The 21911-nt window shown below is 47.6% G+C and overlaps 1 long non-coding RNA gene across 1 annotated transcript; it reads left to right on the top strand.

Moving 5' to 3' along the window:
* The first annotated feature begins 19354 nt into the window (after window positions 1-19354).
* LOC125133489 (uncharacterized) lies at window positions 19355-21619 on the top strand. Its single transcript, XR_007136449.1, has 4 exons — window positions 19355-19466; window positions 19968-20076; window positions 20725-20860; window positions 21356-21619. It is a non-coding gene; the product is annotated as an uncharacterized LOC125133489 (long non-coding RNA).
* The last annotated feature ends 292 nt before the right edge of the window (window positions 21620-21911 follow it).

Raw genomic sequence — 21911 nt, 5'->3', positions numbered from 1 at the left:
TTGGCCAAAATATATCTTTTTTGGAGAAATGTCTATTCAGGTCTTTTGCCCATTTTTGCATTGAGTTGTTGGCTTTTTTGCTGTTGAGGAATGTTCATTTTCACCATTAATTTTCACCTCCAAAATTCTAGAGCACTCAAAAGAAGAAATTCTTTCTCCACCATTAACTTCTCAAAAAATTTTTAGCATATGCTGCCTTTGTTGCAACTATATTACCCTTTTGTTTTATCGTTTTCATTCTCTATGCTTTATACATGGAGGGAGAAATGAAATGGAAACTTCTTTTTTCTCTAGAAGTCCTGACTCTTATCACTGTTCCCTCATTTGTGTACAGTTCAGTATTTACTGACTGGGGAGGCTGTGAATTTCCCAGGCTGGTTCACACTTTACTCCTACTCCGGCCCTTGACCTGTGATTGTTGCCACCAGCCGCAAACTTGACCTGTGACTCGCTGACCTGTGATGCACTGCCACCAAATACAAGCTTATGAAATGGATGAAGTTTGTCTTTAGGAACATAAGCCTTCCTGATTTTTGGATGCTTTCTCTCATTCAAAATCTAAAGAAGTTTTGATTTGACCACAAGTGAAAGCCCCTAGCATTTTCGCTTCTATCAGAACTTGTGGCATCTACAAACAGGAGTTTTCGTGGGCGGAGGAGGTAGAGGGGTAGGGTCTTTGGCTTGGTGTCATTATTCCCTGGTGTGCCTGGGTGTTGGGATTGAGAGGTCCTCCCTGGTTTCTTCAAAGTTGGCTAGAAAAATCATGATAAAAACTAAACGAAAGTTCACGTGCCTTAAGATCTAAAGGGGCTTTAAATATTAACACAAATGCATGATCTCTGGTCAGATGATCCCAGCAGAGCCATAAGGATTGAGATAAAGGGGCTAGAACAGAAAGAAGAGTGGAGGGCATGAAAAGCCTCTGATAGTCTAGGGTCTAAGAGACTTCTGAGGTTCTATATTCTGAAAAAATAGTGATAAAAACAAGAAGCAACCATCTGAAATTGGGCCCAACTGGGTGTTCATGAGCTCCTTTCCCAGGTCTGTGGGGGGAGATGACATCACTAGGGCTCACTTGGACTCTTTGCTGTCCCTTCCTGGACATCTAGGAAGGTCACCTTTCCTGCCCCCCCTTGAAGGATCCACAGGCCACCTTCTTTGCTTTGACCAATGAAACAGGAGCAGACAGAATGTGGTTCCCTTACCAGTGGAGGTGTGTAAGAGTCAGTGGGCTTTCCCAAGCTTTCCTCCCAGCAGTTGCATGTGATCTTGTGGGGAGAGGGAGGAACCAGGGATCCCAGTGGCCTGAGCCCAGGGAGGGCGGTGGATCACAGATCACTGTGGGCTTTGGACGGAACACGGACATGTGTGGGCCAAGCCAGAGACCAGGAGGTGGTTCTGCAGCCTCACCTAACTCATCCCAGCTACTACTACTGGGTGTTGAAAATGGGGCAACTCAGCCTTTTTAGTGAACTCTGTGAACCCGAACCTTTCACGTAACTTCCATGAATATAAACTCACTTTGCAAACTACCTAAGATCACTGCCCAGAAGTGCATCCGTTAACAACTAGTGAAAGCGATGGCCTGAAATGATGTCTAGGATGTCAGATAGGCTAGATGCTCACCATCCTGTTGACTTGTCCTGACCCTCAAGGGGACTGCATTTCCCTGTCTGCCTTGCATGGACTTGGGGCCATGTGACTGAGACCTGGCTGGTGGTCTGAGGGCAGAAGGGAACACGTCCCCCAACCCCCAGGCTTTCTCCTACCTTTTTCATTTTCGAGACTCAGTGCAAAGGATCCCATAAGGGTGGAGCATATACTGACAGGAGCCCAGGAGTTCCTACTATGGCTCAGTGGTAATGAACCTGACTAGGATCCATGAGCACTTGGGTTTGATCCCTGGCCTCGTGCCATGGGTTAAGGATCCAGAGTTTCTGTGAGCTGTGGTGTAGGACATGGCTCAGATCCCGTGTTGCTGTGGCTGTGGCTGTGGCATAGGCCAGCAGCTGTGGCTCTTATTTGACCCCTCATCTGGGAATTTCCATATGCTAGGGGTGCAGCCCCAAAAATAAAATAAAATAAAATAAAATACAGGATCCCAACCCATGAATTATCATTCAAGGAGAAACCTGAACGGTTGGGGTCCTTGAAAATCACAGGACCCCCATAGCACAGAGAAGGCAGAGAAGGCAGGCTGGGAGGTTCCATGATCAATGGGGAGTATGGGGCTACCATCATCACCGAGCACCTGACACCCAGAACCAAGATTCCAAAGGTGTGGCTTTGGCTTGACTGATGACAATGAAGCTCAGCTGAGTGGACAGAAACTTTGAGCAAGCCACACTGAGATGGGGGAATCTCCACCAGCTCCTTCCTCATTTGGATTTTGTCGATCTGTCCCGCTTCACGTGTGAGGAGCATGTCTGCTCCTCCGGTGTGTGCTCATAGGACCATCCTGCGTCCTTTCTCCTGGGGGTGGGTCCTTCCACCATCCACACAGAGCCAGGGCCAGCGGCGATACTGCGGGCCGCCCTCCCCACCTCCCCGACACCTATCCATCATACATGCCTCCCTTTTTCTCTCCCTTGTTTTTCCCAGGCATGGAAATGAACAATTATAATAATAAATATTTACAAGGCCTTTGATCATGTTTTCCATTTACCCTTAAATACCCTTGAGGAGACAATACCTGTTCTGAAGGAAAGTTGACCACTTGAACTAGCGCTTTGACATTCAGACCTAAGACATGTTAGAACTACTCAGTCCAGGATTTCAACTACGAGAGACCAAGTTCAAAACCTTTGCTAGTTGTTTTGTTTTGTTTATTAATGTATAGTGGATTTACAATGCTGTGCCAACTACTTCTGTACAGCAAAGTGCCTCATTCAGACACATATACACATTCTATTTTTATATATTATTTTCCATCATGGTCTATCCCAGAAGATTGGATATAGTTCCCTGTGCTATACAGTAAGACCTTATTGTCTATCCATTCTACATGTAATCGTCTGTATCTAATAGCCCCAAAGCCCCAGTCCATCCCTCTTCATCGCCCTCCCTCTTCGCTAGTTGTAATTCTCTACTGTCCTTTCAATAGGCTTGTCTTTAGCTTATTCTGTGCCAGGCATTGTGCTCAGTGCTTTACACTGTGGGATGGATGTTATTAACCCAGTGAAATTCCTTCCCATGTGGCATAGTTAGTCCTTGAACCTTGGCCTGAGTCCAGAGTTCTGGGTTATGCGTGTCTTCTGCTATCCTTTGCTTTTCTGTTGTCCTGAATTTGTGTCCTTCAGAGGGCTGATGAAAGCCGCCCACACCAGGGAGGACCCTAGTTGCAGCAGGAGGGGGTGACCGGCGTCCAAGGTGCTGAGAGGGAGGAGAGAGGGAGGGAGAGGATGCGTGAAACTTGCAAGCCATCCCCAAATGCCTGAGTCCACCATTATTATATTGCTGCTAGAGTAGAACTCAAGAATAATGAAGCATGCCTCTCCTCAGGTTTATTGTAGAATAAATCATTTAGTAAACACCAAACAAAGCTGCTGAAAGACGACTTTAAAGCAGTTTGTTTCATGGGTCATAGAGGGTGATTTGAGTGCAGACATTAAAGCAGTAATTCTGGAGCAATTACAGATGTAAGTGACCTCCTCCGAGAGGCTCTGAATTAGCAAGGGGATCTTGCCCAAGAAGCCTGGGGTTGGCAGGGGCACAGTCTATTCTTTATGCCAACAATGCCCCGTTTGCCCTTTTACACACGAACAGAGTAGGAAATGCTTCTAGGGCTATTTCTCACAGCTGTGGGGGAAATGTGTCTGCATTCCTGCACTGGCCATTGTGGCCATTATTATAATGGACAATAGACGATGCCTGCAGCGGGAACGTGGCTAAGGCAGCAGTGACCAGACTCCTAGCGCTAGAAGGACACTCAGTGAAAGATCTAAGAACACTGCTGACGAGTCCAGACCTCAGCCCCATGCAAAGAGCTTCCCAGAGTGATTTCATGACCACCCTCTAGGGCCAGCACTTTGATGGGCGCCATCCTACAGATGAGGAAACAGGCACAGCTGATGCAAACTCTCTCGGCGGGCTCAGGGGCAAAGCCAGGATTTGAGCCCATGTGCTGACAGACCCTGCTCTGCTGTCCAGTCAGCCTGTCCACACCCGGCTGGGCCTCAGTCTTTCATCCGGGGGGCCATCTGGGGGGCCCATGTCAGGAATGGCAGCCACCCAATGTTGGGGCAGGAGTCAATGGGATGTGGGGACACGGGGCCCCATGTCACGCCCTCAGCCACCCCTCGCTCCAGCTACTCCTGTGGGAGATGGTTATTGTGTTGCTGCCCAGGGGGCCGCTCAAAGTGCCCACAGCTTTGCAGCTTTTCCAGCCTCAGAACTTTCCCCAGAGCTCACTCAGTCAAGAACAAGGGCCCCAGAAGTGAGAAAAGGTGGTAGGAGAGGGAGGCAGCCCTCAGCCCACAGGATGCAGAGCCAGCGTAAAGAAGGAAATGGAGGCGAATTCTGTGTGTTCCTTAGTAGGCCCCTGGGGGACTGAACCTTGGCCTATAGTTCCCTAGCCCCCAGCACAGCCCCCCTTCCCCAGGGTGGGGACAGGAAGGCAGTGCAATATACCTTCAGGTGCTTTTCCTCCCAGGCACGCCCCCCCCCCAACCTTTATCGCCCCACTTCTTACTCCCTTCCTGGCATCACCTAACAAGCCCCTGCACCCAAGGTCTGGTGCAGGCTCTGTTCTGGGGGGAAACCAATCTAAGAGGGGAGGTTCTCAGGGTGCAGCCCTTTCTCAGCAAGGACAGCGGTGGAGAAATGACAGGGAGAGGGCTATCCCTGGGCGCCTCCATCCTCCATCCCCACCCTCCCACCCCCCACCCCCCCACTCCTAGGTAAGTTTGTCCAGGTACCGCACTGGGTTCTCTGGGGGTAAGTGAGAGGGAGTTTAGAGGACAAGGTGTAGAGCTGGGATGGACCCCTGAGAAAGGAAAGGGCACAAGGGGTCCCCTGAAGTCCCCTGGAGCCTCCACCGACCTGGCAGGCCCCTCACTGAGTCATTGGATGCTGCCGTCCAGGAAGGGCATGACCTTGGACACGGGCTCTCTGATGCTGGACAGCCAATTCTTCCCCGTATGGAGACCTGGAGGCCCAGAGTGGTGCTGTGCCCTCGTCTCTACCCCAGTGCACAGGGCACACCTCTCAAGAGCAGTGCTGGGCTGTTGGTTGAACAGCCAGAACGTTGCCTGGCACAAGCGAGGGACCCATAGCTGTTACATGATTGAATATGTAATAGTGATGACTGGGAAAGCTCCTAGTATATGTCCCTCATCCTACAGGAAACAAGAGCTGAATCCCAACATGATTAAGTGAGCTGGCCAAGGTCATAGCCAAGGAGAGGGAGGGGCAGAGTGGCTTCTCCTATAGGCTCTTGCCTCTGAGTCCACTGGTCCTTCTACCTGCTCTCAGAAACCTGGACCAGTAGTCTTGTATGTTTTCTCATTTTGATTCTCTGCTGGATACATACACTTGGGAAGATTTCCAGCCATGCTAAAAATAATAATGAAAGAAAAATCAGAACCATTAACCTCTGAAGAACCTGAGGGCTAGAAGGACACAGTGACAGAGCCTGATCCCTGGTGAGGAGGGGAGAGGCTGAATTGTCACCATGGGCACCAGAAGGGGCCAATTGCCATGTTTCCTGAATGGTGATCCCAAGGGCTACTTCTAAAAAAGACTGTTCTAGATTAGGTCCACCTGCATATTTCTAATCCTGACTCTGGGCTTGTGAAATGATCGCCTTTGTAGGTTCCCTCCTAACTCTGGGGAATCACCCTTACTGGAGGACAGGTCCTTTGGGACAAAACTAGAGCTGAGCTAGGGATGCTCCAGGCTCAAGAAGGGTGGCATCTGATCTACCTGGACGGTGCCAAGAAACAGGACACACTCTCCGGTCTTCTTGAGCATTTTGGCAGAACCCCCGTGTAATAGAGACAGTCTATCACAGCCCAAACGCCAAAAGCTGCCTTAGAAGCCACCAGCTGCCATTCCCGAGGAGTCCGATGATTGCTTCCTAAGTTTGGCCAGCTGCAGGATGCGAGAAGAATAGAAGGAAGCTGGGGTCTTGGCGGCCACATTTATAATTAGCAACGTGATGGTTTTCAGCTTGCCCTGGGGCTGGAATGGGAATCTTCCTGCTGCCCTGCTGTATGGTAACATGGAGCTTGGTAATTGCGGCTCTTTGTTTGGAGCCAAGCACCCACTCCTATTAGGAGAGCAACGTGGGTGCCCTGAGGGCTTGCACATCAAGGTTAGTGGAGGTGCCGTGACAGGCAGGTGGGAGGGTCCAAAAGTCCTCACTTAAAAGGGCACTTGGCATGTTTATTACACCCACATTTTAGGTCCCTTATTATTTATGCACTTGTTCCTCCATGCCATCCGTCAACTTTGCCTCCCTGAAATATTTCTGAATCTAGACAAAGAAAGAAGCTAGAGCACAGCTGGTTTCTCTACCCCCTGGATGGCAACCCCCCAGAAAATTTGCCAATATTTCCCCTCCCAGGGTCAGCTGGTGGGGTATAGATGACAGGACTGGATGCAAGACTAGAGTTGGTGCAAAGGATGCTTGTGGGCTGAGCGTTGCTTGTCCCTGGCCGGGTTCATCTACTCTTTCTCCTTTGGTCCCAGGGATGAAGTTTTTCACTGCACAGGCATGGGGTCCACTAAGGCAGGGGGTGGGCAGTGGCTGTGAGACCTTTTCAGTGACACACTGATCTCTGTCTAAAGGGAGGAGGCCAGGAAGATGCACAAATGCAGACACACCTCCTCCCTTTAAGGTGAGTGGGGAGCTCTGAGAGGCTCTGTCAGAAAGGAGTGGAGCCAAAAGAAACTCACCCTTGGAGAAGCAACCTCACTCCATATCCAAAAACTGCGGTCAAGGCCTCATCTGCCCTGGGCTGCTCTCCAGCCTTCTCTGTGCAGCAGCTCTGCCCTCCTTTCTGCCTGCCCCCCCTTTCTAGAGCTTTCTCCTCAGATCCCTCACTGGCCTTATCCATGACATGTCAATATCACTGATGACATTATCCTGGCATCTTTGGCAAAGCATTCAATTAAAACCGAACTGGAGATCAGAAAGGCCTGGGCAGACAGGCAGCCCCATGCCAGGTTCTCCTGGCTAGGGGAAAAGCTCATACCTACCCAGTGCCACCCCAGAAACCCGGGCTGTGAACGCGACCCCCACCGGAAATGGCTGCCAGGGCAACCTCCAAAAACCCAACCGGTGCTCACTGGTGGGAGCAGCCTGTGAAGCGGGGCAAATAATCTACTTTCGGGAAAAGACGTCATCGTCTCCCTGCAGCTGAGGGGAGGCGGGGTGGCGTGGAATTCATCAAGGCACCACCGCCAGATCTGCCCTGGGTTTTGAACAAACATCTTATGAGTTGTTTAAACTGGAGACAGTCACAGATAAAGACGTATTGCGTCCAGCTGTTTGCTCAGGACTCAGCTCTAATTCTAGCTCAAACGCCGGCTCATTGTTTAAAGGCTTTATGTTCTGAAGCTGTTCCCAAGCATATCTGCACGGAAAGGAGCTGAACGCTGATAGCCCTGGCTGGACTCAGGAAAGAGAAGGAGATAAACGCCTGAGTGGAAGGCCACGTTCAGGGACCGGATTCTGTGCAGAGGCGAGACCTCAGGGGACACGGCTGCCCCCTCCCCCTCCCCCCGGCAGCCCCAAGGGCCCATGGAGTGTGTGTGGGGGGGTGCAGATCAGCCGGGATCACCAAGGCCTTTTCCAGAGCTGGGCCTTGGCATTGAAGTCAGATGCAGGAAGAGGAAGGGAGTGGCTTCCGTCTGCGTGTGTTTCTCCCAGATGGGGCCCGCTGGCCCGGGGCAGGAAAAAGATGGCCTTCTTTGATAGGAGTGCTGCTGAATTGTTTGCAACAATAGATTAGAGTCTTGGTAAAGGCATTATCTGAACTCAACTGTTTTGTCGTGTTCTGCAAAAGTTGTGATGTAATCTCGATCTGATTAGCGTGGAACTGAGGTAAGCCGTGGATGAAGCAATGGCTTTTCTGAAACACCAAAATCACAGCAGACTTGCCTGTGGCCTTGGCAGATATGCCCTAGGATTTCTGAACCCGCTTGGGGCAAAGGGCACAAGAATATACTCAGAAGAGAGGGATCAAATCTCTTTGGTGGTCTGACTCCATCCCCACACATCCATGCAAAGGCTCCTGGTGCTCAAATAGCCTGAGAGGGTTGGAGAGAGAAACACACCACCTGCTGAGGGACACAAATGTGGGTGTGAGATGCTGAGCCCAGGATTCGGGGCTCTCCATCCTTTTTCCGGATGGGGAGAGAAGGAGGTGAGGTGCCCTGCTGGGAAGCCACCCGGTTTCTCTGGGCACCACTGGATCCCCGGCCCATTTCTTCTGACGCCAAGACAGGGCTCAGGGCAAAGGAGGCTGAGCAACTGGGGCCTCTGGAAGCTGGCGTGTCCCCAGGGTGGAGGCAGTTGGGGGGTAGGGGGGCTCACAAGTCACTTCTCCCCTGTTGCCTCATCTGTAAACCCCATCTATTATTGAGGGGCAGCCTGTCACTGGGATGGAGACACTACCACAGACACATTTGGAAAAACCATCCCCCACAGTGTTGCAAACTGTCATCTTTCCAAACCTACCTGCTTTGCTTTGTGCATTCATTGCAGACTCTTTGCAAATAATCGCTATTCTCTCTTCGAGTTTTCTTGAAATACACAACCCTCCAGGGTCTAATCTCTTTTTCCTTCTTTCGATGGAGACATAGAACAATAAAGATCCCACTTTCCTTTTAACATACTGTGAAAAAAAATGACATAACAAAAGCATGATGACAAATGGCAGCTGACACTCTGGTGGGGAGAGTCTAGGGAGCGGTGGGGACTGTGGTGAGTAGGGTGACAGGCCACCCCTCAGAGCACCTGGCGCTTGGCTGTGGCTGATTCTCAGCATGTGAGAAAGACTGTTGATTATACTGCCTCTAATTTACTGAAAAATATTTCAGTGCATTGCGTAGGATACACACGTGTGTGCAGTTTCATTTTAATCTGCGCCCTCCATGCAGTTAACATTAAAGCATCCTTCAAATTAGAGATCGCTGCTCCCGGGGTGGTTAGTTACTGTTTGAAAGACCTCAATCAAAGGTCTACATTCCAGATGCAAACCCTTCAAATATTGCTCTCTGGATCTGCAGGAAATGGTTCCATAATGGTCCAAAAAAGGGAGACTCTGTCTTCTGGAGTCACTGTTTACGCCTACTGTTCAGGCACCGTGGGGCCCCATGTGTGTGTTCATCTGGCCTCTGCGACACCAGCATCCTCTCAGAGTCCCTGAGATCAGGGATCCCATTTGAATGACCAGATCCCCTGTGTTCACATTCAGCCTACAAAAAGGAGCAACACTTGTGCTCTTCACAGATGCAGGCTTTCCTTTCCCTGATTGATGTATGTCTCTTTGCCTTAGTGAAGAGGATCTCCCAGACCTTCTTGTGGAGCCGAGGGGTGGATGGATGTGCAGGTCACACAGGATAAGTCCAGTTCCAGATTCCTATCTTCCTGCATCCTTGGATACCCTCCTCTACTTTATGTGCAAAATCTCCCAATTTGTGAGTGTTACCAAGCAAATTGGGTCAGTGTTGTTGGCCAAATGAATCCACATCTGTGTGACCTTGGGCAGTTCCTTAACCTCTCTGTGCCTCTGCTTCTTTAACCATCAAAGGGGGAGTAATAATAATACCTCACATGGCTGTTTTGGGCAAAAATGAGTATATGTTGAACCCTTAACAGGGACTGGGTACATAATAAGCATAATATGTATTGACAATTTAAAAATAAATAAGTAGGAGTTGCTGCCGTGGCTCAGTGGTTAACGAATCTGACTAGGAACCATGAGGTTTCGGGTTCGATCCCTGGCCTTGCTCAGTGGGTTAGGGATCCGGTGTTGCCATGAGCTGTGGTATAAGTCACAGATGCGGCCCAGATCCTGCGTTGTTGTGACTCTGGTATAGACCAGTGGCTACAGCTCCGATTTGACCCCTAGACTGGGAACCTCCATATGCCCTGGGTGTGGCCCTAGGAAAGATAAAAAGCCAAAACAAATAAAAAAATAAATAAAAATCAATAAGTAAATTTCTGCCAGTCAAATGTCCAGGAGCTGCTTGCTTTTGACCTGTCTTCATTTTTCATGTGGCCTCTTTGATCTGTCCTCTAGTCTCTTTGGAGGGGGCAGACGTAAGACTCGTAATAAAAAGTACAGTAAGGAAGCCACTTTACCAATGAGCTGGACCTGTGTACACCTGGGAAGAAATCCTCAGAGCTCGCAACTTGACCACCTTCTCTTCCCTCCTGCTCTTCTGCTGTCACCAGGCTAAAGGCAAAGGTACGTACTGCCGTTGCCAGACACTCTGACTTGATTCAGTCCAGATCTGGACCTGGGGTGGGTGTCAACAAAAGTGTGGACTTATCTGGACACGGTAAACACAGACACTCATGCAAGCTTAAGTGCCAGATGCCTCATCCGGAAGCCAGCTTTCCCTGGCAGAAGTGTTGGCCCAGCACTTTGGCATGAAAGCACCAGGAATCAGCCTAGTCATTTCTCATTGAGCCTGGCCTAGTGCTCAAATCTTGAAGAGCTAATTGAAGCTTGTAATCTTTCCCTCATCAGTCATACTTGGTACCTTTAGGGCAGATGGCTCTGAGCTAGAGCACAGAACAACGGCTTCTTTTGGAAACAGTAGGAGGCGGGTTTTGAGGACGTTGTGCTGAAGGTGTTTATGGACAACAGCAGAGGTGAGTTTAGGCCACCAGTTGTGTGGCCCTATTGCTTTTCCTTTGGTCTCTGGGAAGGGAAGGAAGGTCAGAGGCTGGGAGGGGGCGGGAAGAGAAAGAGGACAGGGTGTGTTGGCTGCTTGGCATCGGTGAGGAAGGAGTTGTTAGAGGAGGCAGGACATCCTTGAGCGTGGCTGTGGCTCAGGAGGACGTGGAGGCAGCAGGATGCCTTCAGCCCTCAGGGGTTGTCATCTAGGGAGTCTCCAGCCTGAGGTGGCCGCCCTGCACGGGATGCATGCTCAACACCACACCTTCATTGCTCTTAGTGGATGCAGGTGCAGACTCAGCCCTGCGGCTCCCTCCAGTGGAGGGGGGGCTGGGCTCCCCGCCCTTTCTCGTAATTTTTACCACCGCAGACAGGGACGATTACCTTCCCCAGCCAATAGGAAAGCGCGTTCAATGTTAGAGGGGATGCTTGCTCTGGAGCTTAAAACTCACTCCCTCTAAACCCTCACCAGGGCGTCCAGGGGAAACACAGACCCCTCGCCATCCACCAGATGAGTTTATTGCAGGGGAAAGAAAAAGCCTAGGCCGATCTCCCCAAGAGCTCAGATTCTTAACGAGAATTGCAATTCCCTTAACATTCAGATCCCACATCACCACATCCATAAACCGAATCGAAAACCAGGAGAAATGACAATAAAAAGAAGATATTTATGGAGGCAGTGTAGGAGAGGGGATAGTAAAGAGACTCTTCTCCTGTCCTCAGCCCCTGAATTCTGTGGTCCTGAATGACTGGCAACCTTCTATCCTCATAAACACCAAGCAACGCAGCACGCAGCCTAGGGGTCCTTGTGGAAAGATGCAACAATGGCCAGCCTGCGTACGCAACGTTGGGACAGAAGATGAAAGTTGTGTTTTGCTTTTCTTCTTCTAAAGCAGAAAGTTTCCCAGTGTTTATGGAAAAATCACCATCTCTTTGTGTGTTTTAAAGTTTCGATTGAATGAATGAGCAAAATATCAGAGCGGCTCACAGGGGAGTCTCGGAGCTGTCGGGGCAGCCAGGTGCCCTCTGAAGGACATGGGAAATCAGAGGCGTGGTGGTGTAGGAGTTGCTGGATGAGCAGCAACAGTTTCTGAACAAAAACCTGGATAAGAGTGTACAGCAGAGAATAATAGAGCTCGGGCAGAAGTGGGGGAGACATAATAACAACGCTTTCTGTTCAGATCCCACCTTTTGTTCTCGATTTCAAAGCCCTGCACACCTACGTTAAATCCCCACCACACGCCGGGGGTCAATAGGCTCACCCCATTTCACAGATGGGCAGAGAGGCTCAGCGAGGGGCGCCAGCGGCCCCGCCCGCGGGAGAGCTATACATAGAGCCGTTTTTTTTCCCACCCAGGCTGCTTCTCTGCATCTGAGTCAGAGACTGAGCCAGAAGCCCAGACTGGAACAGAAGCAATGTCAGCTCAGCTTTTCCTCAAAAGGCGTCAGGCTAATCCCCGGCCGCCAGGCGTGGAGGTGTCGCTAGAGGAAGACATGGCAGGAGCAGAGCTCCCATCTGCTCTTTGTGGACACTTAATATCTTGGCGAGATGTTTGCAGAGCAAAGTTCATCCAGGCCACCGGCTGGATGCTCCTTTTCGCAGAGGCGCAGGGGCTGTGCGCTGTTTGTGTTCTGGCCCGCAGCTCTCCCAGCTCTGGTGACAATGGAGGAGAAGCCCTTCTCCTGGTTTCTGGGTATTCATAGCTTAGAATTGTGGAGGGGATACAGACACAGAGAGAGGGCCCTCATCTTTATTTTTTTAATTTAAAAAATTTTAATTTATGTATTTTTGGCCTCACCCATGTGGAAGTTCTTGGACCAGGGATCAAACCAGCACCACAGAGGTGACCAGACCCACTACAGTGACAACACTGGATCCCTCAATCAGCTGCACCACCAGGGAAGTCCAGGACTCCCATTTTTTAAAAAGTGCTTTTCTTTTTACAGCCACACCTGTGGCATATGGAAGTTTCCAGTTTCCAGACTAGCTGTCCAATCAGAGCTGCAACTGAGGCCTACACTGCAGCTTGTGGTAACACCAGATCCTTAACCCATGGATAGAGGCCAGGGGTTGAATCTATATCCTCACAGAGATGTTGGGTTCTTAAGCTGCTGAACCTCGAGGGAAATCCAAGATCCTCATCTTAAATCCTGGACCAACACCAGTGCAGTTGGTAATTTGCCTCTGTAGAACTTTCTGGGGGAAGGTTCCATTTAAAAAGGATGCAGTGTTTTCCCATGAGGCTGATGAAATTGACTTCCTTCGATGGTAGGATGCCTGCAAATTTGAAAACAGGAAAGAGTTTTGCTTTGCTGCAATTCATATTTTGGTTAAGTTGGAGTCCAAGAGGAAAAATCTATTTTGTTATTTTCCAGCCCCGAGAAGGGGGAAAAAGCTGAGGGGGTAGCGAAATATGGAGAAGAATGCAATCATCAGAGAGAGCCGGGGTTCCCGGTATTGGCTAGCTCTCATTTCCCAAAAAATCTTTAACTCTCTGCTTGATAAACCCAGAGTCTGAAGCGGTCTCTGAATTTGTCACTGTCAGTTTGTGTGGCGTGTGAAGGGAAACCAAAACCATAGTTTGGCTTCAGGCAGGAATCCCTGGGCCGCTTGAAGCGCCATAGGAATGGTTTGGAAGCCCTGGGAGGAGTTGGGCTGCCCTTCACTGGGACACTGGAGGCTGTTTCGGCTGTGTTTTTTCCTCTTTCCTGTTTGTTTCCTAAGCAGAGGGGTCAAACGTAGAGCAGCAAAGCGGACAGAACCCATGTTTGGATTTTTTTTTTTTTTGGTTGCACTTCCTGCTTTTCTCTCCCCTTCTTCCTTTTGTCCATTTCCCTCTTACTCTCTGTAAATTTTGCTCCCCTCCCACCTTTCCCTCATTTCTATCCTCAGGGGCTTGCTTTCTTCCTCAATTTACTAACATGGTACATCTCTGTTCTGCTCTAGACTGACTAGCCAGCAGCTTTAGGACAGTAAATAAACAGGGAAGAAAAGGCAGACTAGAAAGGGCAAAGGAGTTTCCTCAGCAGGTGTCTGGAGCTCCATCCTGCTCCAGAAACCAGGAGCTGGGGTGGAAGAGGCATTTGTCAACTTATGTTGGACTACAACATAAGGAAACACTTGCATGCAAGGAATCAACCAACAAAGTGAAAAGGCAACCCATAGAATGGGAGGAAATATTTGCAAATCTTATATCTGATAAGGGAATAATATCCAGAATATATAAAGAATTCCAGAGTTCCCGTCGTGGAGCTGCGGTTAACGAATCCGACTAGGAACCATGAGGTTGCGGGTTCGATCCCTGCCCTTGCTGAGTGGGTTAACGATCTGGCGTTGCCGTGAGCTGTGGTGTAGGTCGCAGATGCGGCTCGGATCCCGCGTTGCTGTGGCTCTGGCGTAGGCCGGTGGCTATAGCTCTGATTCGACCCCTAGCCTAGGAAACTCCATATGCCGCAGGAGCAGCCCAAGAAATGGCAAAAAGACAAAAAGACCAAAAAAAAAGAAAAAAAGAATTCCTATAACCCCACAATAACAAAACCTGATCCAAAAAAAGTCTACGAACTTGAATAGATTTTTCTCCAAAGATACACATATGGCCAATAAATATATGAGTATGCTCTCATCACCAATTATTAGGGAAATGCACATCAAAACCACAGTGAGATGCCACTTCCCACTCATTAGAATGGTTGCTATCAAAATACAGGACATAACAAGTGTTTAAGAAAACGTGGACACAATTCGTTGTACACTGTAGGTAGGAATTTAAAATGGTGCAGCTGCTATGGAAAACAGTATGGGGGCTCATCAAAAACTTGAATAGAATTATCATAAGACTCAGCAATTCCAGTTCTGAATATATATCCCAAGGACTGGAAAACAGACTGTTGAAGAGATATTTCTACACCCATGTTCCTAGCATTATTCACAATACTGAAAAGGTGGAAGCAACTCACGTGTCCAGTGGCTAGTGAATAGATGAACAAAGTCTACACATGCAATGTAATATTCTTCAGCCTCAAAAAGGAAGTTAGTTGTAATAAATGCTACCACATGGATGAACTTGGAGAACCTTATGCTAAGTTAAATAAGCCAGTCACAAAAGTATGAATACTGTGTGGTTCCTCTCATATGAGTTACCTAGACTAGTCATATATTCATTGAGATAAATGTATGAGGTGGTTGCCAGGGGTTGAGGGGAAGGAGGAATGGGGAGCTGTCATTTAGTGGGTATGGATTTCAGTTTGAGAAGATGATGAATATACTTAACACTATTGAACTGTAAACTTGGAAAACGGCTTAAGATGGTAAATGTTCTGTTATGTTAAATGTATGTTATTTACCACAATTTAAAAACCTAAAACACATGCACAGCATTGAAAAGCACAGTTTAATCGATGGAAAGCTAGACCCAGGATCCAGAGGTTGGTATTCTGTTCTGACTTTGGTGAATGCATATCTTAGCTTGACTTAGCAAAACGATAAGTAAGAGGCAGTATCAGAAGAGCACTTTGAGCTTTTTATTTTTTTTTAAAGGACGGTATTGTTATTAAGGGCCATTGGCATAATTGCGTTATTAAAACACTGCACTAGCGAAACAAACCTTTGGCCCTGACAAATTGTAGGCAAAAACAGATGCCGGAGCAGCTATCTTGGCAGCTCATATTAATGCCCTCACAGAATAAAGAGGGCAAACCTGAAAAAAATGCAGTCATTTACGTAAAAGCAATTTTAAAAGGAAAAGAAATAATAATAGTAAATCTGTGACCCACACTTCATCTGCTATTAGGAATGCATTTGGATGGGTCCTGGAGCCTTCTATGGCGAATCCAAACTAATTTGAGTTTGGATGATTTTCTGTTTCATGTGGTGTATCTAATTCTTATCGGATGGCTCTATGGACAAGTAAGTATTGACGCTGGCACAATCAATTAAGCTAAAGCCATTTTCTTTAGGGATTTAATGTGGAGAAAGGGCTACTTGGGGATGGTTTCTTCAGACGCTCGCCCTGTCTGAGGCTGCTGTAGACCTGAGTTATTAACATAGTAGAAAAGAAGAAGTGTGGTCCACTTGCCAGTGTGCTCTCTCTGAGCCCTGTCATCTGGACACCGGTGTGCCTTGTGTAATGGGCTTGTTGCTAGGTGACAGACACGGGACCCTGGAAAGCCTTTCCTCAGGGCTGCATATATTTTCTGCTAAAGCCCCGGCTTCTGTGCTCTGGAAACTGTTTTCATTACTCATTGTCTCTGTTGCTCTTCCTCCCATTTGTTTTTGTTCACAGATCCCAATTTTAGGAATGAGTTCATACATCTTATGCCATTACCCAGCTGTGTACAACAGAGACCCCCACTTTAATGGCCCTGGTTTACACCAACAGGTAATTTAATAAAGAGCAATTGGCTACTGGTATTTAACTCCACTCTGTACAAGGAGAGGCGTTAGGAAAAGCATGCAACCACGTGACAATATTTCCTAACAATAGAATGCTGTTTTAAATACAGGCTTGACCGAGCAAATAAATAAGTAAATAAAATTGTTCTTGCAAATCACAACTGTTTGGGGGCAAGTGGAGAAATTTGAAAATTAACTAAGCATTTGATGCTCTTAAGGAATATTGTTAATATGTTAGAGGCAGACATTGCATTGTGGTTGTGTACACGAATGTCCTCATTTTTTTAACATGATGCTCAGAGTACAAGTGCCAAAATATTTAATTACTTTCAAATGGTCCAGAAAAAAATATAGAAGAAGCAAATATGACAAAACATTAACAACGATTAGCTCTGGATGGTGTAATATATGGGTGGCATTGTCCCATTCTTTTATCTCTTGTATGTCTGAACATTTTCATAATAGAAACAAACAAAGAAATCCACAACTACCATCTTAAGAGGAAAGTCTTGAAACATGGAAGGTTCATTTTTTTTTTTTTTTGGCTCCTAAAAAGAATGAGAAGAATTTTAAAGGGTGGGAGTGGAGTAGCAAAATAAGAAGAAAGAGGTGGGGGAGGCAAGGAGTGGGGAAAAGTGTGATGCTGAAGTGAATTGACCTGAAAAAAAAAAATCCCAGTTTGGGGTTGCTAGATGCAAACTATTACATTTAGAATGGATAAGCAATGAGGTCCTACTGTACAGCAAGGGGAACTATATTCAGTCTCTTGGAATAGACCATGATGCAAGATATTTTGAGAAAAAGAACATACATATATGTGTGTGACTGGGTCACTATGCTGTACCGCAGACATTGACACAACACTATAAATCAACTCGAATAAAATAAAATAAAATAGAATAAAATAAAATATGACAGTGTGGAGTGAACGGTGACTAGATGTATTTGATTTGGAACCATTATGTTTCTGAAATATCACTCTCTCCTTTATGAGTCACAATTATTCGATAAATTGAGCTACAGTCAGAATGACTTGTGAGAGTGAAAAATGAGTCAGGTGTCAACTTGCATGTTGTAGAAAGAGTCAAAGGATATTGGGTAGCAAGACAATCCACAGACTCACCCATTTCCATGGAAGCCAGAGCAGAAATGATCATGAGAATCTGGTTCCCTGGGAATTCATGGAAATCTCTGGAAAAGTTCTGAACGCTACAAAGAATTGAATTGGATTTGAAGCAATCTCGGCTTGATCTCAGGGCTCAGCTTACAATGGGCCAATAAATTTTCATCTTTCCTCAAGTCTAAGTATATTGAAGTGAAATGTTATCTCATTTGTAACAATGTAGGATGTACATCAATTTATTAACTAATCAAATGTTAGAATAAGTAGACTTCATTTATGGTGACAGTCATTCAAGACATAGTTATTGAACATATACTGTGCTCCAGGAATATTTTTATGAACTGACAACGGATGTAGCAGTAGGGGGTTTCATTTTGGCATGGCATGATAAAAGAAGGTTCTCGATATCACTTGAAGACTGAACTCAAAGAATTTGCTGATGGACTAGATGTGAAATTCAAGAGAAAGAAGAGAATAAGTGGTGACATTAACTAATACAGGGAAGGGAAGGCTGGGAGAGGGGCAGTTTGGGGGCAATAGTATAGAATGGGGGATATAAGTGTTGGTGTCTACTATTTGACGTCTAGTGGAGCCGAGCAGAAGGCAAGTGAGCATATGAGTCAGGTGTTCACAGTTTGGGTAGAGACATGAGTTCACTGTGTGGGGGTGGGTGGGTGGGTGGTTGTAGTTGTTCAAATGATACTTGGAATTTGTTTTAATCAGCTATAGTAAGACACACAGACACAGAAATAACTATCATGAAGGAAGAATTTATTATACTCACAGTTCTGAGAAACAGGAATCATGTCATACAGGGCCACAGGGGAAGCACCAGGGTGAGGCTGGCAGGGGAACAGAAAGAGTAGGAAATTGCAGGAAAGAGCCTTTATTGTGGTTTCTGTGGGAAAGAATGGGCAAAGTAGCGTACACAGGCTTAGGACCAGCTGGGTGGAGTAATTTCAGTGGGCTCCAGATGTAGGGGCTGAATCTGTATGTTTGGCCCTGGGAAGGTTAGGGCAGGTGGACAGTGGCTTTGGATTGGCTGGTTTGCATTTGAAAGGTGCACTCACAGGCAGGGGAGCTATTTACTACCCCTAGGAATTGGCCAGCACCAGGAGAAGCAACTGCTCCAAGGTCAGCAAGGCCCCAGATGTCAAAACATCAACAAGCAGGAAATAAAAAACATGCTTATTACAATAATATTGAAAGCCACTGCATGGATAAGATCACAGATGGCTAGGGCCCTTCCCACTCTAAGCAAGAGGTCAGCAAAATGAAAGGGTCTAGCCAAAAAGCTGATAAAAGGAAAAGAGAGTTTAGAGGGACCCAGTTGGATCCCCCGAAGTTAGGTGAACTGTTTCCAGGAGGACAGAGGAGAAACAGGGCCAGGTGCTACTGATAAGCCCCATCAACGACCTGGGGGCCCTTGGTGACCTTTGCAAGAGCAGTATTTGTACAGAAGTGGGGACAGAATCTCAAATGAATCAGATGTAGGAGAGGACGGGAGGGAGGGTGTAAGACAATGTCCTTCCCTTTTCTGAGGCCTTTTGCTGCAAATGCAGCACAGAGATGGAGCAGGACCTGGAGGTGCTCAGTTTTGAGATAGGAAGAAAACCTGTCTATGTTGGATGAAAGGAACAGGAGGAGCCAGAACCTTCACAGGAGAGATGCCCAGGAATAGACCAGAGGGGCCCAGGAGGAGAGTCCGGCCTTAGAGAGGAGCAGGGTCAGCTCTGCCATGGCAATGCGGGGCGGGCAGCAGTTCTGAGGATGCGCTGCTAGGAGCCAGGAAGCACTCCCCCCTCCCCCGGCTGCTTCTTCCTCGGTGGCCATTAGCTTAAAGCTTGCTTGTTTTCCTGATGCTGATGTGATGCTCTGAACTGGCTAGGGAACAACAATCTGATTGGTGGGAAGTGGAAGAGTCCAGCCCACCGCCTTCTTAAGTTGGCTGGCATTGTCAAAGAAGGAAATTGCCAGAAAGAAATGTAACCCTCTAAGTACAGTAACGTAAACCAGAAGAATGTGATTCTGATGACACTCTTATCCCATCTTGTGAACAAACGTTTGGGAGAAGCGAAAGAACCCCATGGGATAAAAGGTACATATTTTAATGCTTCTTCCAATCAGCAGAAAGGTACTGACTTCCCAGGGTATTCTAAAGATATGGGGGGGCGGGGGGGGGGGAGTGGCGTCAGCATTTGACTACACCAGGAAAAGCTTAACAGCCTCCAAGGGAGTTCCTGAGAGAGTGGTTTAGGAAGAAGACGCGTGTGCGCGCACACCCACACTCTACACGCCGAACCTCCCGGTCCCCGGCAGATCGCAGTCTTGGGAGTGATATTCCCGGGCCACAGCGCTCATTTATTTGACCTTGCAGTTGTTGTGTGCCGGTCACAATGACATGTCCCAGCTCTTATAAAGGCAATTTCCTCATCAGCTGTCAAACATGCAGGTTGAAGATACCTATTTTTTTCTTCTCTCCCACTCTTTTTTTTTTTTTCTCCATGTTGCTAACTTAATCCTCTAAAAGGGTAGGGTGGATTCACAGAGATGGCGGGATTCTGAGGCAGGTGAGAAATTACCACGTTTTCCGCCACAGCAAAAAGCATCTCTGAGAGCCCCGGTACAGACGGCAGGTGTGATGTCAACCCGGCCTGGGTACCAAGAGCCTCTGCCCTGCCTGCTGACTCCATCATGCGTTTCCCGAGGTAGGGCCTCACCAGGTCTGGACTTCCCCTCCCCCACGCCGTGGTGTCCTGGAGTCTCATGAATAATGGCTTCTCTTCTTGCATCTTTATTTTATTTTATTTTATTTATTTGCTTTTTATGACCCACCGGCAGCACGTGGAGATTCCCAGGCTAGGGGTTGAATCAGAGCTATAGCTGCCAGCCTACACCACAGTTAAGGGCAACGCCAGATCCTTAGTCCACTGAGCCAGGCCAGGGATTCACCCTGCAAGCTCATGGTTCCTAATCAGATTCATTTCCACTTTGGCCACTGACGGGAACTCCTTCTCACCTCTTTTAGTGATTTTCCCATCACCTCCCAGGACCTACGAGCTTTCCAGATGACTTGTGGGCATTTATTCACTTCCTTGGGTTGAATATTTGGCATCCAAATTCTAGTTGACTCACCAGGGCCCTAAAAGTCATCTAAGTTTTAATTATCCATCCGCCCACTGGGAGACAGCCATTGTCAAGCTGAAGCCTCTGGCCTGGGTCAGGCCTTTCTCTGGCAGAGACAAATCATAGCTCTATTGTCAGAAAGGAGATGGCAGGCAGAAGGTTTTTATTTGTACAGGAGGCCCCCGTGTTATCATTAACACAATTCTGGTCACAATTCTTCTGTTTTCCAGGCCTCCTTCTCCATCATGAAAATGTATCAGTTAAGAAAGTGCCTGCATCTGGAGTCCTCTGAGCCCCCCACAGATACAAGTCGAGGGCCGACTTTCCTGTTTGTCCTTTTCTTCCCATGGAAACAGAATCCACAGTGTATGTCTGGGGTTCAGGGGAGAGAGTTACTTTTACCACAAGGCTAGCCAGCACTCCTTCCAGCTCTCCTTTTCCAGGTATAGATCATAGCTGACTCTTTATTCAGGCACGGAAACCTGGATTTATGTCACTAATAAGTGTGTGCTTTGTGCTACAGTCACTGTGCACAGTTCAGAATGTACAATGTGCAGGTTGCAAATTGATAATCATCTATTCTAGATCATGGACAGCTTGGGAGAAGGTGGTGAGGCTAGGAATGGAATTCACAGGATGTGGCCAGGACCCAGGAGGCAAAGACCAGCCTGGGAGGTCAGGGCCTCCGAGCCTAATGCAAATAAATTACCCAGCAGATGATCTGCATCCATTTCTCCATTTCACTGAGAACACGCAGACCCTCCTTGATACTGTCAGTGAATCTTGCTTAGGAGTCAAATACACGAAGAAGCCCGATCTCCCAAATGAAAAATTGCACTGTTATCTGTCTGCTTGCCTTAGGGAGCAAAGATGGTCCTGGATGCCTTAAGAGGGAAACGTCGAACACTACATAAATAAAGGTTGACTCGGTGCAGAAGCGTGCAGTGCCATGTCCCTGCATCTTCATGGAGAAATGTATTCTTTCCACATGAGAAGCAACACCGTCCATGGGAAGCCCAGCAAAGCCCAGCACATGGCCAATACTCTCTTCATTCAATCCCTTTCCCTAACTCCCTTGCTTTCACTAATCAAGATCTTTAAGAAATACGTTGAGTTAAACCTTCAGTTTTGTTCATCGCTTCATTGGGCTGCATTTCAGAAAGTATGATAGTCCTTGAACATGATGAATGGAAATTCACAAGACACAGTAATGAGATTAAAATGCCTTTACATCCATCATGGAATTCTGAGACACCCTCCCTGCCCAAGAACTGCATTTTTGTCTAGGCACCAAGGTCATTGAGCTTTGCCCAGCAAAAGGCATGAGATAAATGTTTGGGGGCTGTTCCAAGTTCATGCAGGATGGGTGATCCTTGAAGCGATTACACCCTATAATGTGCCTGATTGTTGGAATCCT

This window comes from Phacochoerus africanus, chromosome 8 (genome assembly GCF_016906955.1).
Source record: "Phacochoerus africanus isolate WHEZ1 chromosome 8, ROS_Pafr_v1, whole genome shotgun sequence".
NCBI classification, from domain to species: Eukaryota; Metazoa; Chordata; class Mammalia; order Artiodactyla; family Suidae; genus Phacochoerus; species Phacochoerus africanus.
The sequence above is the reverse complement of the archived record's forward strand: the minus strand, read 5'-3'. Positions and strand labels throughout refer to the sequence as shown.